This window comes from Protopterus annectens, chromosome 12.part0 (assembly GCF_019279795.1).
Source record: "Protopterus annectens isolate FY-2018-M chromosome 12.part0, PAN1.0, whole genome shotgun sequence".
NCBI classification, from domain to species: domain Eukaryota; kingdom Metazoa; phylum Chordata; order Ceratodontiformes; family Protopteridae; genus Protopterus; species Protopterus annectens.
Window position 1 is genome coordinate 1,544,508,676 of NC_056746.1, and position 19,311 is coordinate 1,544,527,986.

The following is a 19,311-nucleotide window of genomic DNA, read 5'->3' on the forward strand; positions in this document are numbered from 1 at the left end:
CGCTCTGCTAATGCGTCCGTCTCAAGTGTCATAACATAATTAGATAGGGGTTTGAATCCTGCGAATGGCAAGTGTGTGTGTTTGTCTGAGGAAAGTTTGTGTGTGTGTGTGTGTGTGTGTGTGTGTGTGTGTGTGTGAGGGAGATGTCCCTTTTGGCAACTAGGAGAACAGACTACAGGATGCACATTCCCCTTTCTAAACACTGATGATGTCAGCACCCTATAAGTACAGCAAGAGAAGGGAAACCTCCCAGTAATGCAAATAGCACACTCTGCTGATGTGTCCGTCTCGAGTGCCATAACATAGTCAGATAGGGGTTTGAGTCCTGCAATTGGCAAGTGTGTGTTTTTGGCTGGGGGGGGGGTTAGTGTGTGTGAGGACAATGTCCCTTTTGGCAACTAGGTGAACAGACTACAGGATGCACGTTCCCCTTTCTAAACACTGTTCAGCTGAAGGCCATGGCTCTGGCACAGGTTGTCTGTTTCTATGATGCCCCTTTGGAAGATGCTTGTGTCGGCTGGAGAGTCGATTATGGTGGCCAGTTTGCAGTCATCCGCATATTTGGTCAGCCACAGTCCGTCTGTGTTGGCCTGTACCTCCAATAAATATATACCAAACAAGAGAGGTCCCAGGACTGAGCCTTGTGGGACACAACTCATAACTGGTTTGGTGTCTGGCATGGCTCCAGCAATGCTAACCATGTGGGTTCTGTCCTTGAGTCACTGTGCAATCCATCTAGTGACATAGGGGCTTATATTTAAGCTGGTGAGCTTCTCTAGAATGCCCAAGTGGGGTATTGTTGTGAAGGCTTTTGCAAGGTCCAGGTAGGCTGTGTGAACCACCTTCCCCTCGTCAATGGCCTTGGTGACTGTTTCAAAGAAATCAACCGGGTTAAACCTGGTAGTGCTGTTGTGCTCTCAGTAGCCCTGAACCAGGCATCTGTTACTGCACAGATATCGATGTTCTCCATGCCAAGGAGTGTTTTGGGTGCATGCATCTGGAGGTTTAGACTTCTGGTGTTGGGTAGCATTGCTCTTAGTTTCTTATCCCTTGTGATACCTATGAAGGTGGGTTTGTCATTTGAGCCCTGCCTAACATAGGCACTATGGGGGTAGCAAGAGCCTTTGCCAATATCTGAAAGCCCAGGGGTGACAGGTGCAGGCCGTCCCTAGCAAAGCAGGTAGTTCAACAGAAGATGAATATGTGAAGGTGTAGTGCCTGTGATTAGTTAGCAGTAGCATATATGACTGCTCACGTGGACACATGCCAGGTAAGTCATATGTACTGTGTCACAGGCAATGTACATGTGAACAGGACAAACAGTGACATCCTGTCAAGTGGGACATGGACATACATATAGTAGGCTATGCAGATGGCACTAGGAGTCCACAGAAGCTCTATAACTATGCATTGCAGGTGTGATCAGTATTCCAGGGTAATTGCAAGCAAACATGCATGCAAACAAAGCTACAGTAAACAGGGCTGCATGTAGTCCATTGTACAACAAACAAGCTGTACCAGTTCCAGTAGGTAACACTGCAAATATGCAGGCACTATGCACATGTACATGGAAATACACGGGTCAGATGGCTAGGGTCCAGTCTCAGTGCACACAAGTGTACAGACCATGTACTGTCAGGATGTACAATAACTGGATAGAAACCCATGTGCTCATACCTGCAGTAATACACATGTCAAATAACAGACACTGAGCCTTCACTCAGTGGTTCCATACTTAGTAGGATGTATGCTCCCTGGCCTGCCACCACAGTATCCCTGACATATATGGGGACTCTCCCTCCTGTGACAGTTAGTTATGTGTGTTGGGGCTGTCTAGCATGGTATGAGATGTGAGCATGCAGTGCTAGGGTGCTCCTGTGTGTCCTGTACCAGTCGTGTAGTACTGCACACATATCAACATCCTCAAACATCTGCATTGCAGAGTCTAGTGTGGGCAACATGCCACTTGCAATTTACATGTCCATCATTGTGTATTACTACATTCATTACCCTATCCTCTGTGCTACCTATGTATGTAGCCTTCTGTTGACATCATTACCACCAGTATGCCAACATGTGCAGATGATACACTATGGTACTTACCATGGGTGTAGACAACAGGACATGACAATCACACACTTACTGCATCAGGCATGCTGTGATATACCCACAATTAATTCAGCACACAGTACTGTTAACAACATGATACTATTACTACACATCTATGTGGTCACCCTGTGCATCAGCAACATGTTAACCTGTACCTGCACAGTTGTTACAGATTGCAGGAGGTGGCACAGTTTCATCATATGCACAGGGTGTGAACTTGGTATGCCTGAGTCAGCCACCGATACCACCAATTGACATGTATGTGTATGTGTGTTGGTGAGGGACAGCAGTAGAAGATGGGGCAATGTTGATGCAGTGTGTGCGTGTATGCAGTAGCCCTAGGTGTTGTCAATTTGCATGTGTGTATGGATGCACACAGTTCCACCTCATGGCTTCCATATACTGGTGTTTGTGGACAGCCACAGACTGTACCTGCCAGGTCATACAGATCAGTGTCTCTGGCCATGGACATGGTACCTGTGCCTTGCAAGGGTGCTACGGACCGTATCCAGTACCAACCCAGACTGGGTACTGTCATCAGAAGCAGGTGTTCGTTGACTGGACACAGATCACTGTCGGGCCTGGCCAGAGCCACGTGCACATGGTCTCCTGGGGCGGTCTGATGACAGCACAGACCCAGCATTGCTGGGGCTGCTGCTGGCACTACGGGGGCGGCCGCGGCCCTGTTGTCATCCACGACGACTGCCAGCTGCTGCTGTTGCTGGCATACGGCCATGTCGACGCCTCAACCGCCTACCATCGCCCTGGCTCATGGACATGTAGTTGTGGAACCGGTCTAATATGTCCCCACAACGTCTGTCTATGACAATGGTGAAATCACGGATGGCAGCCGCAATGTCACGCATACTGTCAGTCATGGCTGTGCGACATGCTGTCAGTTCCCTCAGACCCTGTCTGGTGTACCGTTCCATACGTGACTGTGCCTGCATGACAGCCCGAAACATAGCTGAGGTTGTAAGACCTCTGTGGGCATGTCTGACAGGGGCAGTATGCCCACGGATGCTCCCACGAGAACTCCTGGACATCTGTCTGTGTGGTACCATCTCTGGGCCATGCCCATGGCTGCTGTGTAGGGAGGCATGTGCCACAGATACCACATTACCCTGGTCAATGCCCACTGTATGCTGTCCATCACCTAGGGACATTGGTGACAAAGGGTGTATTGGCAGGATAACTGTGCGCATTGATGGGGTCGACAGCTGTGTACTGTCAATCGGCTGACCAATGGCGGACCCTGGCATACTTTCCTGTGCCATTACACAGATGTCATCATTATCAGTACCCACGGCACCTGACTCAGGTTCCCTGCTACATGACACCAGAGCAGCAACAGAACCTGTGGGAGGGAAACAGGAAACACAGTTTACAATGTCTACACATTACCAGTGATGCACACATGCACAGGTGCACACATGCACACATGCACACATGCACACATGCACAAGTGCACACGTGCACACATGCACATGTGCACACATGCACACATGCACAGGTGCACACGTGCACACATGCACATGTGCACACATGCACAGGTGGACACATGCACACATGCACAGGTGCACACATGCACACATGCACAGGTGCACACATGCACACATGCACACATGCACAGGTGCACACATGCACACATGCACAGGTGCACACATGCACACATGCACACATGCACAGGTGCACAGGTGCGCACATGTACTGGTGCACACATGCACACATGCACACGTGCACATGTGCACACATGCACACATGCACACATGCACAGGTGCACACATGCACACGGTTTCACACAATTGTACAGTACTCAGTATGCGTGATATCAACACACAGACACAGACACACCTACATGCATACAAAGAGCACTACTAAGTGAGCCAAATAGTACTATTACTATCAACACTATTACAGGAATTGTTAATACACACTCACCAGCATGGATAGGCTGCATTGCTGTTATACCAGAGGGTCCTGCAGATGTGAAGAAACTAATGTCAGTGGGCACAACTGTGCCATTGTTACTGAGTATGATACAGGTCAGTAGTACAACAGTAGCCTTTCATAGGTCAGCTGCTAATATTGAGGATATCACACTTGCACATTAAATACTATGGTGACAGCTACAAACCAAGGACACACCTCACACATGCATTACCTACCAGTGTACACAACAGTCAACTATACATATGGCATATTACCTGCACGTTCACTGTCTTGCTGCTGTGTGGCTCCAGCTTCCATCATAATGCATGTCTGCTGCTGTTGTTGTTGTTGCTGGCGGACTGGAGCCACTACACTCATGAGTAGTCCCTCCAGTCTGGTGAGTGGGGGATGTGTAGCCACCCCACCACCTGTGGCGACCTGTTGCCTGTGGATATCTGACGCACGCTGACGGACATGTCTGATTAAATCACTGCAGTGATATCGTACCTGCTCATATGTCCTATTATGCGTGCCTATGTCATTTACCCAACGGACAAGGTCTTGCCACAGTGCAGCCCTCTCCTGCTGATTCTGGCTGGTGCGGGAAAAGAGTATTGCATAATCCCGCACCAGGCTCTGGTGTATCTCCTCATCCTCAGCTGTGGAGTAGGTGGGATTCCGCGGGTGGGCCATGTACCTGAGAAAGAAAATAACCTGGTATCAGCAATATATGTCAGCAGAATTTGGCATACATTCTACACATGCTACTCGACTGTTATGATACAACATATCTCACATATGTAGCATCTGTCTGTCTATTGGTGGATACACATGTAGATGGCCAGGTATCAGTGCTCAGCCAGCAACTGTGCAACAGTACCTGGCAGACTCCATACGACATACTACCAAACCCCAGCAGTCAGAACACTGATTCAGGTCAAGAGCACCTCCTCACTCTGGGGGTTTGTATCTAGGTACTGTATGGCCTACATCATCAACTACTGTGAGCTGACCACACACTGATTGCCCTGGATATACATATCCCACCTCCACCACCAGCACAAACGACTATAGTGCATAACATTACAGATACAAACTTTACACTTTGTAACAGTGACATGGTATCCTTTCAGCCCACTGGGCCAGTGGCAGATACAACCCACAATGCTGACCCCTACACAATTGCTTTCTACAGACATCTCCGAGAATGCATGGATCATGCAATCCCATATATGACCAAGACACTCTCCACAAAGAGACAGCATCCTGTCTAGTGGACCCCAGCCATAGACAGATTGTATTACAGAAGATGGAAGCTACTGCAAGACAGAGCATAATTCCATAAAGGGAGGGCATGTCTGAGCAGCACTAGTAAGGATCTATTTTTCATCATACAAAATACATGGGCAACTTTGAGAGGGAAATCAAGAGGGACACTACAGATAACCAGAAGGCCTTCTTCAGTTATGTTAGCAACCTGGTCAGGATCCATCCTCTATGCCCATTGGTAGTACACAACAACAAATATTTCACTGACACCACAGATATCGACAACATTGTGGCAGACAGGTTCAGTGCAGGTGTCACCCCGCCCTCTCCCCCAAAATAAGGCATAGTTATCCCAGCTGACTGTAACCTCCCTGTCATCACAGATGTCCAGGTGAGAGCCACCCTCAGGACAGCAGAATACACAACATGGATGGGACCTGATCGTATCCCCAGTTGCATGCTACATAAACTCTGACAGGAGCTAAACACACATATAGAAGTGCTATGTAACACTAGCCTGACTACAGGATATGTACCTGTACACTGGCGCACAGCAGCAGTGGTTCCACTCCATGAAGGAGGCACCTCAACATACCAATACAATACAACACAATACATTACATTACAATACAATACTATACAATATGCTATTGCCCCTGGGACTACAGCAGCGTACTGTTCTGCTACCCTGACCATTGTGACACGTGGTGTGATGGTACCTGCTGCTGTCACACAGTTACACAGGGTGACTCATATGGCATATTACCTATCTGACTAACATTCAGCAGGGGTATGTGTGACATGTACTCATGGGGAGTCTTGCTTCTTAACACTGTGTGGTTTATTGCAGGGTATGTCTTATCTGTGGGTAGGAACTCTTACCTCCACATGTGCACTCTATTGCAGTGGCACGGACGACACACAGCAGACATTTAGGTTGTGGATGGTGTGAAGTGTTACTATGGTTGTTGGACATCTGTCATGGGTGTGACTTACATATGTAAATCCGGGAGTGGTAACCTCTATGTGGGTAGCATATGTGTACTCTGTGGTGTTGTCAGTCACTGTGCATTGGTAATGTGTTTGAGTGCATTGTCACAGTGTTGTACATGTCACTGTGTCCTTCTCCATATCTGTAGCTGTCATGTGAGGTCCATACCATGGCATCCATTATGTGGTGTGGAGGGGTACACTGACCTACATGTCCATAGCTGATTCACCATGTCCGCTGACACATACCATGTGCAGGTATTCCAGGGATAGTGTGCCACTGTGAATATCATTGGGGCCACTATTGTACACATTTATGACCCTGTTCACCCCTGACACATGCAGTGGTGGGCAGCCAATCACATATCTGGTGGTTACTGGTGTAGGTGATCTGGAATGTGGTATGGTACTCCGGTTTTGACACTGGTGTTCACTCCATGCCTTTGTCACCAGGCACCTGTTGCAATACATCTGTACACATGTGCCTCACTCAGAATTTATATACATCTCTCTCTCTCTCTCTCTATATATATATATATATATATATATGTATATAGATATATCTATATGTGTATATATATATATATATATATATATATATATATATATATATATATATGTCCGTATACATATACACATATATATATTAATGTACATATATTGCTATAGATGTGGGGGGGGCACAGAAGAGGTGTGAGTGACAGAGGGAGTGTGACAGGCTGTGTTGCAGGTCGTCATATACAGTCATACCTGTAGGTAGTCAGATCAGTCTGTCTATGTATATGTATCTACATATATCTATATCTGTATGTGTGCATTACATAGATATGTTTGTACAATATTCTATCTACATCTGTCTATGTATTCCTACATCTCTCTCTATGTATGTATACATATATGCATATCATATATATATATATATATATATATATATATATATATATATATATATATATATATAGATATATATAGATATATATATATACACATACATATGTTGACATACATACGTATCCATATGTTAGACAGGTATATCAACATATTTGTCTACCATACTGTATACACACACTAACATACTGCTAAACATACATAACTGCGAAACCTACTTTGTACATGGCACTACAACCTACAATCAAACAACATTGATATGTGCACATAGATGCTCTCACATACAAATGTATGTACAGCCTTCACTGATAGTTGCTGTATGTCCCCTGCCCTTTACACATCTTCATATACATATGGATACAGACCAATGACACATATGGAGGGTTCACAGTATGTAGACCTTTATAGTATTACTTTACATTACCTGTGTTTGTCACAGCTGCTTGTGTTGCTGTCTGGTTCTCTGTCCTGCTGCTCCACTTCCCAGTTGTCAGCTTTCAGGTAGCTGTTGCTGAACAATTTGTTTCTGTCTGCTTAATTGCAGTTTTCTCTCTCTCTGTCTCTGTCTCTGTCTCTGTCTCTCTCTCTCTCTGTCTGTCTCTCACGTCCTTCTCAGGGTGCAATGAAAGTATTGCATGTGTGGACTGGGAGTACAGCATACTTTTGTAGGTATCTGCATATGCCCATGTGATGGCCTCTGCACCAATTGTTAGCCAGCATTTGCTAATTGCATGCAACCAGTTGTGTACTGATTGCAGTTCTCACTGTGATTTCAGAACAGTGCTATAAAAAGGTATGTGAGATAGGCTTAGCCCTTTCAGATTTTAAGGGCAGGGACCATGCTGTTATGCTGTGGACAATGTTCTGTGAGTGTAAAGGTTGGTATCTCTCTCATATTTCCAGGTGTGTTGTAGATTAACATTCCTCCATTCATTTCTCCAGTTTCCTGTACTAACTGTGTATGTACACTGACACCTACAACTACTACTACTGTTAATGTGTGTGTGTGTGTGTGTGTGTGTGTGTGTGTGTGCTTTCCTTTCACTTTTGCTTGCACTTTGTTGCTAAGGCTTCAATAGTTGCCCTGTACAGTCACTACTTGTATGCCTGCTAGGTGTCTTGACTGTAGTGTGCTGCTGTAGCTTTCCTATTTTCCATGTACATTCACACCTTGGAATGCTTGCTATATCTGCTAGGGTGTTACAGCATGCAGTGTGGTCTGGCCATGGTGTGGGCCTTGACATCTATTAGGGTATTTGAGTATGCTGCTGAGCAGGCCCCAGAGACTTTCAGGTTCATCTGTTATGTGCCTCATGGAATGGTACATATCAGTGGGGTACACCCATTAAAATGTCTGGTATACTGCAGTTGTGACTGTGGGTTAGCATGAGCATATGTATTACTACACTTTTTCTGCCATGCAAGTGGTGAATACTTTCAGGACTCCATAGTTACCATTGCATGTGTTACACCTTTCTGTCTACTGTTTGTACATTTCACATGGGGTCTGTGGGGCATCCCTGTAAGTCATTCACTGTTGCTATGTCTAGGCTCTTAACTATTCAAATATGGTGGTGTCAGACCCGTCATGTGTACAGATATTTGCAGGTTGTCCACATTTCTGCCTCATATTTTGGTCAATATCTCATGCACACCTTTTTCTGGCAAGTCACTCTGGGCTCAAGTCAGAATATGGTGACAAACATTCAAGTTTCAGACTGCATACCCTTCCAAACATCCCACAAAGTGCAGACCCTGTTACTCTCTGAACTGTCTGCGTTTGTTGTAACATTATTTGTAATGTGTCCCTGTTTTTTGGCCTTTGCTCCACATATTTTATTACTTGGTCCAGATGTGTTGCTGCAAGAGGTTGTGGGGTATGGGCAGTGCTTATCCTGCTGTGAGTATGTGTGTGGCTTGCAAGGTGCTATAGTGACATTATTACCTACTAGCTTCCAACTAGCATGGCTGTTTCTGTTCACACACTACTATTATGGAAATCCACTAGTTTTGATAGTAATTCTAAATGGCATGCTTTGTGTACTACACATCTATATTCCCTTTACATTCATTCCTACTATTACATGATATATTTATTTTAGCACAATCCTCTTGTATAAGAGTCATGGCTTAGTGGTAAGTCATGCAGACTACAGTTTCCAAGGTCTTGGGTTCGGGACTCACAGTGGGATTTTATTTTGCTTTTGAGCTGAGTACAGGACCTGTCAATCAAAGTGACTAAGGCACTTTTAAGCAGTTGTAACCGGGTTAGCGCTGGTTTGCACGGAGCTCACGCATGTGCACTGGCGTTTAGCTCCGCGCACACCCGCTTACTACTGCTTAAACGTGCTTACTCTTGCGCACACCCGCGCTATTTTCTTTGAAAGAAAAAAAAATGGGGAGACAGGAAAGTGGTGAAAAAGGGGTCACAAAGAGGGTAAGACAGTAGGGAAACAAGCTTGGGATGTGCAGGAGGGATGTAGGTAAGGCCCATAGCTGCCCATTTCTTCATCAGCAACAGCTGTGCATATGTATGTAATTTGGTGTGACATTTGAAGCCTTCCACCCCTGAGAGAGGTGTCAGGACAACAATAATACTTGTTGTACAGCCAATTGTAATTGATAGGTTCCATGTCCAGTAGACATGTGTGCGGAATGGGCAGCTATGTATGGGGCATAATTTTTTGTGGGTACAGAGTGCCCTTTTTTTTTTTTTTTTTCAGGTGAGAGTGGTATGTCAGGTGAAGGAAGTCGGTACAGCTGGGGAGGTAGGTTGGGTAGGTAAACAGACAAGACAAACAAGACGCATACAGGAGCGGTGTATGACACGTGTGGGGGGGTTACACAATTGACGGGGATGGAGGTATGGATATCCAGAGCCCATGAGCCCACAGATGGCAACAGTGGAACTGATATCCTCACCCATAGGCAGTTGCCACTGTTCCTTCACTGCCCAGGACGGGGCTGTGCTGGGGGCTGTGTAGGCGGGGCAACAGGCATGCCCGTTAGTTGCACCACCCGTGCCTCGAGCTGGCATAGGGGCTCAAGAACAGAGTCCCGAATCTCCCTATGCACCACAGTCCGGACGCTACGGAGGGTGAGTGGTGGTCCTCCTCCGGCCACACTTGCAGAGGGGGGGCGAGCCCTATTCCCTGCAGCGCTTCCACCCGCAGGTGGCACAGGGCCACCGGAGGAGGGTCCGGACTCGGCACTAGTGCCAGGTGCATTCAACAGCTGAGGTGGGAGAGGTGGGTCCGCTGGAACCCGCCTTCCCTGTCGTACTATGTTTTGCATTATGTCATGACAGTTTGGGTTAGTGACATATAATACCATTCACAATTAGTTGTAACAGCATGCATTAGTATTCCCATTAACCAAACACCCAGATATTCACACCATTGAACAGCGTGCATAACACATGCATAATTTGAACAGAAATACACAGTCCAACAACATGCAGGGTTAATTGATGGCAACAGGCCATCAGGTGTGGATGTATGAACAGGGCAGATGCATCAACAGACATGCAAATATATATGACCCAACAGGACAAACGTCCAGGGGTGTTAATTGTGATTGCACATACCATTTTCACGTGGAATGGGTTATATGTGGTTATAGGGTGGGGTGAAGAAAGTAATATTAACACATTCGAATAACAATACATATGCTGTACATTTTTAATAGCTACAGTTATATACACACTACTGTTCTAACTACAGTTTCCTATATGATAACTATTTCAACTTGGTGATAGGACTGTTAATGCAACATCAATATACATTTTATGGTTCTTCATACACATTCATATCTAGCTTTGTTCAGCTACATCAGGGCTACATTTGCTTTATATAGCTGTAGACAAGTGTGGATGTTTGGTATATCAGACAAACATCCTATCTGCATATTGCAGACTGAGAGCAACATATCCTGATTTTGGGATACACATTCCAGATGCAGCAACACTTTGAACAGATTTTGCTGTTTGGTTTTGAATCTCACATGCATTTCATTCTGTCTTGACTGCAGTATACTTTATTCAGGGGTTATTACTACTGTATTGCTGGATTCATGGCACTTTCTCACACTCTCTCACTTGCTTTCATTTTACTATTCAGGATGGTACTTCTAGGCTTTATTGACATGTTTTAACAGTAGTTATTACAATCCTTTCCAGCAGTCTCACTTCTGTCATGTTTCAGTATTTCCACAAGGATATATTTCACACATGTGATTTCATCATCTTCTGCAGCTATACTTTTCAGCCTGCTGCAGGTTGTGTACCATTTTCTTACAGGCAGGGCATTTTTATTTCAGAATATATGTCGGACAGTTTCATGTTTAGGTTAAACTTACAGGCTGAAAACTCTTGTAATCAAGCAATACTTGCATACACTTTCACACTGTTACTTGCAGATTTTATTCCTTACTGACTACACTGCACTCTTTTGCTGACTGTCATACTTTTATATTTCTTTACAGTTACTGGTAGTGGATTACTGACCTGCCTGGTGGCGCAACCGCACCAGCCTATCGCCATAGGCTCTGTGGTTCGCAGAACGGACACCTGCAGCTGTAATATAAATGAAGTAATATTGGAATACACATCTCCATAACATCAGCTAGTTTAATTTTTTACATACATAATTAAATGTTACTTACTCAGTAGTGGGGTGTTGGGTGTTTGTTGGGCCTCCTGGATCCAAAGGTTCAGTTGGTCCTGCTTGCGTCTCTTCAGGTCCGCATGGTGGTGACTGACCTGCTCACCAGTCCTTGGAATCCCTGTGGCACTGGTGAGATCATGAGCCAACCGGTCCCATGCCTCAGCCCTGTATGCTCCCCAGAGGACCTGGCCCTGCATGAGTTGGGCCTCATGATTATGGACTTGGAGCCAGACCATGTACCTGGACTCCTCAACACCCCACCTCTGTGCTCGAAAGCGACTACCCACTCCTACTCCTGTCATTCTGCCTGCAGGTCAGTTCTACAATCATTTATGCTGTGTATTCCCGCCTATGGGGCTTATATAGTCCGTTTTTCCCGCACATATCTGTGATTGGCCATTTTGGAATTGTATCAACTTCAGTAAACCTGCATTGTCATGCTCTAGTTTGTATTCATTCCTATATATTAGCTATTATTGCATTTACAGATACTGCTGTCATGGCTTAGTGGTTCTGTACCTTGATTATGGTGTATAGTATCCTGGGTTCGAACCTGGCCACTGCTTTTTATTTTTCATGACTGTCTAGACATGCTGAGGGGTGTGTCTGTGTAAAGGCAGTTTTGATATGGCTTGCTCAACGTTGCCCGTCAGCTCGTTTGCGCGATGCGCAGCTCCGCGCAAACGGGGTATGCTGCTTTAAGCCTCATTTGGCCATAGGCACGCATATTACGCTTAGCTCAGTTAGGGACACATAGATTTAGCATGTTAAACCACTGCTCAGCTACGGGCACTCATTTTGCACCAGTTAAACCACTGCTCATCTACGGGCACATGTACTCACTCTGTTAAACTGTAGCTCAACTATGGGCATATCTGGCATTTTTTCTTCTTTTGTTACCTCACATGTCTTCAATATAAATGGGCTATTTCTTTGCATTTTATATAACTTGTGGTTTTATGTGTACATATTTGTCAGGGACTTGTTTCCTGCTTATTTTGAAAAAAAAAAAATTGGCGTTGTGGGGGCTCGAACCATGAATGCCTGCTCTGCAGCCAACATCTCTACCGCTACGCTATTGCTTCCTGGCTTAGTTTGCATATTTAGTTCTTATATGCTTTCCCACTGACTGCTAACTGTAGCTGCACTACGGGCACGCCCGCGCAAACGAGCGCACTCATGGTTAAACATCTTTACAATTTAAAAAAATATATAACATGTTCATTTATATATATTTTATGTTCATAGTCTGTGGGGGCATGTGTTGTGTTGTGTTTATTCACATTTCCGTGGACTCTGTTGTGGGCGTTTACTTTGGGCACTTTTACACTTCTGGGGCGTGTCCGCTTGCAGGGCTCAGCCTACGGACACGCCCCCTACTGTCTTACACGGACCGTGTTAGACTTAGGTGTGATTCAGCATGCTCTCATGAATATGCAAAGCATGCTGACATCACTCCGTTTAACTGCAGCCTCCGTGTAAGAGTTATAACTCTTACACTGAGGCTTCGTGAATCCTGGGGATCGTTTCTTTAAAAAAAAATATTTTAAAAGAAGATTGTGTAACCATTTCTGTTATAAAAAAAATCTTACCTAAGCAAAAGTTGACCTATGGAAAAATGGCTTAATGTATAAATCTTTAGAAATCGATAAAAAATATCTATTATAGTACATAACTTATTTGAATGAGCTATATGTGTATAAGATATTCAATTCATTCTGAGATTTCAGTCTCCAACAATCCACTACATTTTCCTGTTCTGGAAATTTAAATAATTTCCATGTCTTTCATGATAACACTACTTTAGGAAAGATAGGACTTATTTAATTCTGTAATTAAAATAGCATACCAATCACCTCCTATTACCACCAAAGTATTTTGCAACTTTTCCAGTCCTCCCAGAAAATGTTGTAGTCCATAAAGTGTGTATAAGCTGTCCCTATGGTAATCTTTATGTTATTATCAGACATTGAAATGAAATGTTGTCTTCCTTCATTCCTTTAAAACATTCATTAACCTTGCACACATAAAACATTTTAAAAACATGCATAACTCCAGCAGATTTATTAGAACAAAAGTTATTGAAAATATCTTTTATCCACTTATATGTAGACAAAAGAATTTGACATTGTTTTTCACTTAGATGTGTCTCTTGCAATAAAAATGTATCCCCAGGATTCAATAAATTCTGTGTAGGCTTAGCACAAAGACTATACAGAGTTTACATGTTTGTGCAATAAGCAGAAGTGCTAATTGTATATGCATGATAGTCATCGCACTTACACAAATACAAGTGCAGTTTTGTGGCCTGTAGCAGTGTTACTGTCCAGGAAACGTTGTAAAGCAGCACAAACACCTGCAGACATGCAAACATTTACCTATTTTTCAAACTAGATCTGCATAATTGTGCAGACAGCTACAATGACTACCAGAGTTTAGTATAATGCAATGCATAAAGTTCCAACACATTATAGGAAAGTGTAGTCAGTGCAGAGTACTGTGCAAACCTCTTTTAAGCATATTGAAATAAAGCTATTGTGATCACCAAGGTACATAGACTGCATTATAAATAATTATCCTGGGGAAGTGTGTGTATTGAAAAGAGCCACACACATGAACTGTAGGAATGAAGACGGGGAGGAGGATAAGTGAAACATGGTAATGTACAGCAGATAATAATATGTCAATGTACATATACCGCAAAGACAAGACAGTTGCAACATGAACAGTAATTACAAATCTGCATGATACAGTACTGCTGTTTACACCTCCTATGTGGGTATAGTCATATTGTCGCACAGTTATTTTATATTATGTGACTTTCACACAAGGTCACATATCAATAGAGATGACTGGATGTGATATAAGCATCCTGACATGATCACTGGAGAGGACCATTTATCAAGGATGGTATATACACTAGGAGGTATGTGAATATTGTGAAGATGTGCAAAATTAGTTGCTTGAATATGAATAAAGTGTCAGCAGAGGTCTCAACCAAGCAGGCCATATAGCAACAGGGTCATGGACAACAGTACACAGAAGCATGCACAATCATGCACAATAGTAGAATAATAACATCAGTCATCTATGTTATTACATAAAATATGTTATTGTGAGTTAGTATACAGTTTCTGCATGAGCACACTTGTACAACTGTCAGGATTTGTCAGTCATCTGTGGGGGAATCAAGTACACTTTCATGAATAACTAACACCTTTTGGAGGTGTTAAGAGGGATACTCTCATAACCGTAGTTTAAATAGCAATCAGTCCTGGCTAGTTGAATGGTTTGCATGGCATATATATGCCACAATCCATGTTTGCACAACTGTAACCCATGCATTCCATGTTGTCAATGAGGCATGTATTTATGGGTCTATATTACGACATCAAACAGTAAAAAGAGTGAACGCTCTTTTATCAAAAACTAAAAGTCGATAGCACTGAATGCCGAACACATGGAACAGCAATTTTTTCCCAGGGAAAAAAATCGTTGGGCCATTTTTGGGACTTTGCCATTTCCTCCAATGTGGTGCGATCTCGGAGTTAGTATATTTAAGTAGTGGGGGTGGGGGGGCACTTTTATTTTGTGTTTGGATTTTTTTTTTTCCCCTGGGAAAAAAAATCGCTGTTCCATGTGTTCGACATTTACTGCTTTGGGTTTTTAGTGTTTGATAAAAGAGCATTCACTCTTTTTATCATTTGATGTCATGATATAGACCCTGTATTTACTGGGTGAATCACTGGAACATGTATTACACATGCATATTGTATAACACCATGAAGGGAAGTCTGCACTGTCAGTTCCTAATGTTTATGCAATAAAACAAATGCACAGATATGGTCAAAAAGATGTGTGATAGCTTAGTGTGGCAGAAGTGATACACTTGGGTTGGGAGGAACATGAAAAATTTACTCAATTATTGCTGTGATGAAGGCTGAGAACAATGGAACTGTAATGCCATTTAATGTGGATGGTCTGCACATATTTAGGAGTTAAGCTACATAAAAGAGATTAGACAACACTGTGGGCACATGCTTGTGGAAGTTTTGTGTACTATTTACCTGAGTACACAGGTCACATACTACTTGGTTTGCTCATAGGGGTGTGCTATCTATATTGCAGTCAGCTTGTGTATTTATTTTCATAAAGGAAATCATCCTCACATGAATTTGTGTTCATCTACTGCATCTCATGGCTCTGGCAACAATCCTTTGTGTGTGTGTTAATACTGTCTGCATTATACCAATACAAACCTTGGATTCAATAAAATATAGGCTGTCTGGAGGCTGTGTTTAAGTAGAGTTCCACCTGTGTCTGCTAGGTCAGGTTTTAGTCACATTATGGGCAATCTGGGATGTTGTCAGGGACCATTGACTCTGTATTATTAGCCACACAGCACACACAAATGTGCTACTCTCCTAAGAAGATAAACTGAGTATTGTTTGCATGTATACTTTGGCTGACGGCCACTGGTGATGGGGGGGGGGGTGACCTGTGAGATAAACTGTAAGACTGTCCATTTTCTCCAGCTGAGTATGCCTGGTGGCATCCACATATCGCTCTGCATTTCGTTGTGGATTCTCCTTAACATTTCACACTTATTTAAATAAATGATTTATGACACTTCCAAATATACCCTTGGTTATGTATCACAAGCACACAGTGGTATTGTTCACACAGTCATACAAGTCTAGCAATGTCACGCATTTACATCAATTGCACAACATATGCCTATATGTTTTCATCAGAAGGCTATATTTCAGTAGCCTGATACCATATAAGGACACATTACAAATAAGTTGCTTTTGGCTAATGCAGAACAGTTACTGACACACATGATGATACTCACACAATGGTAGTGGTGACCACCTCAATAATCCTTAGGAATAGCAACACAATTGCACATATAATGAATCCCACAAGGTTGCAATTGAATCAACACTTGATATTTTTGTGTATATCACAACATGTGGATCAAACACAACTTATGTGTCCATGTAATCAGTATGAATATGTATTATGTATGTCACAGGGGATTTAGTGATGATAGGTATACACATGCACACATATGCCATACTGCAAGTGTCACTATGATGGCTGAATGACAACAGAGTAGAATGTTGATCTGCTCTACTACAAAAAATATGCCTTATTAAACTAACAGTATACATAGTATCATCCCAGTTCAGTGGTTCTCAGGAAGCATATTACTACAGCTGTTATGGAAGGAACACATAATTGAATGTCAGCAGCAGCCATCAATAACTTATTCACATCACAGATTGTAATACCCTTTTGCAGGGCTACTGTATATCCATACCTCAACATAGCACGTTGATGACAGCAACACTGACATGTGAGATGTACATTCATAGGGTTATAGGACATTAGTAAGCTAACGAACAACATCACATAAATTCCTAACCACTATTTTACCATTTAAACCAAACCCCATGTATCCATATGCTGGAAGATAGTAAGGCTATGTGTATATGCATATATCATTTTGATTGCAGTACATAATACCACTGCCTATATGTGACATATGCACCACATCATGACAGAATTAGAATTCACACATGCAGTAGTCTGGAGATGGCTTGCAAAGGCTCATGGAAGGACTCTGCTTCATGATTTGTGTATCCATATCTGACATAAGGACATACACCACTCCTCTGCAGGTAAGATGTCATGTGGCCAGAGGAAACAAGGGGATGGTAGATGCACAGGGCTATGTTAAAGGTTCTACTAAGTGGTAGTGAAGTGAACAGCAATTCACAAGATCCTACAATGACCGTAATGTAAAACCAACCACTAACACCGCAGTCGACTGGATCTGATTTGAACATTGCAGCTGTGTAGGAATAGAAGATGACTTTTGTACAATGTAACACTAGCACCACCACATATGTCTGACTCTAACACTGTCATGTTGCACTTTATGGAATATGATAGCATAATTGTTTTCTGAGAAGAACATGTTGGGAGGAAAGTCTGACATGGATGTGGAGTCACATCTCGGTATACAATTGTCCTAAAATGAATTTTTGAAGCTATACAGATTCAAGTTGCCTGCTGTCAGATTATAACCCCTAAATATCTAGGTCAAGAAGTTTAAAAACACAGTACTTAATGTTACTGCCATAGCTCAAGCTTGACTTGAATACTGCCACAGTGCATGTTATACAGGATGACATCATCAATGTATATTACAAGAAGATATTCAGAGAAGTGTCTGACAAAGCTGATGACTCACATGCCATTCTAAAAGTGTCACCATACTCATTGTGAATGCACACAAACTAGATGACTGCAGTGAGAGTATAACTCCTACCTAACTATATCTATAGCACAGTACTTAATGTAAGCACCATAGCACCAAATCAGGCATCTAGAGTGTCAGACAACACTTTGTAAATGATGACATCAGCAGTGTATGTTTGTGAGAAGAAAATGGTAGTAGGAGTGTCTCATATGCTGTTCTAAAATGTTCTATTGAAAGTTAGCCAACTGAACAGACACACACACACACACACACACACACACACACACACACACACACACACACACACACACACACACACACACACACACACACACACACACACACACACACACACACCAGTTGACTGCAGTGAGAGTAGAACCCCTACCTGACTTTATCCAGTTAATAGTACTTAACACAAGCACCACAGCACAAACCTGAGTTTTAGAGTATAAGGCAACACTTTATAGTTGATCATAACTCTGAACCTTCCATCCCCAAAATGAGGAACACTAGCCCTCATAATGTGGAACAGATGGGCAAAATCTGGAACACATGCTAACAGCTTACCAACAACTTCAACCAGGAAGGTCATAGGATGGTTAAAATATGCTGTTTTTACTTATAAAAAGAGATTTTAATGAATTAATATGATTGACATATGACTTACATTTTCGATGGGGAACTTTGAGGAAAATGAACTTTTTAAGACCCCAGATGAGGTACATTCCTCATAATGAGGTACACTTGAGAGGTATGTAGCTGATGACATCAGCAGGGTATGCTTGTGAGAAGAAGATGGTAGTAGGAGTGTCTCACATGGTATTTTGAGTGTGAACCAGCTGAACCCAAACACACACACATGCACATAGTGGACTGCAGTGAGATTAGAACCCCTGTCGAAGTAGGTACACCAGCTAGAAAACTCGACACTTAATACAGGTACAGTGGGATAAGTCTGGCTTTTACAATGCTGATGGACAATTTATAGTGGACAACATCATCATTGCACAATTGACAGATGATGTTGGGAGGCCTGTATGAAATGGATGAGTAGCCATGTATGCCTGCTCAAATATTTGTACTTTACAGGACTGGATTGCTGACAGTAGAATACACAAATAAACTTCTCTGTGTAAACACGTGCACCAGCTGACTGCAGTGAGATTAGAACTCCTACTTAACTAA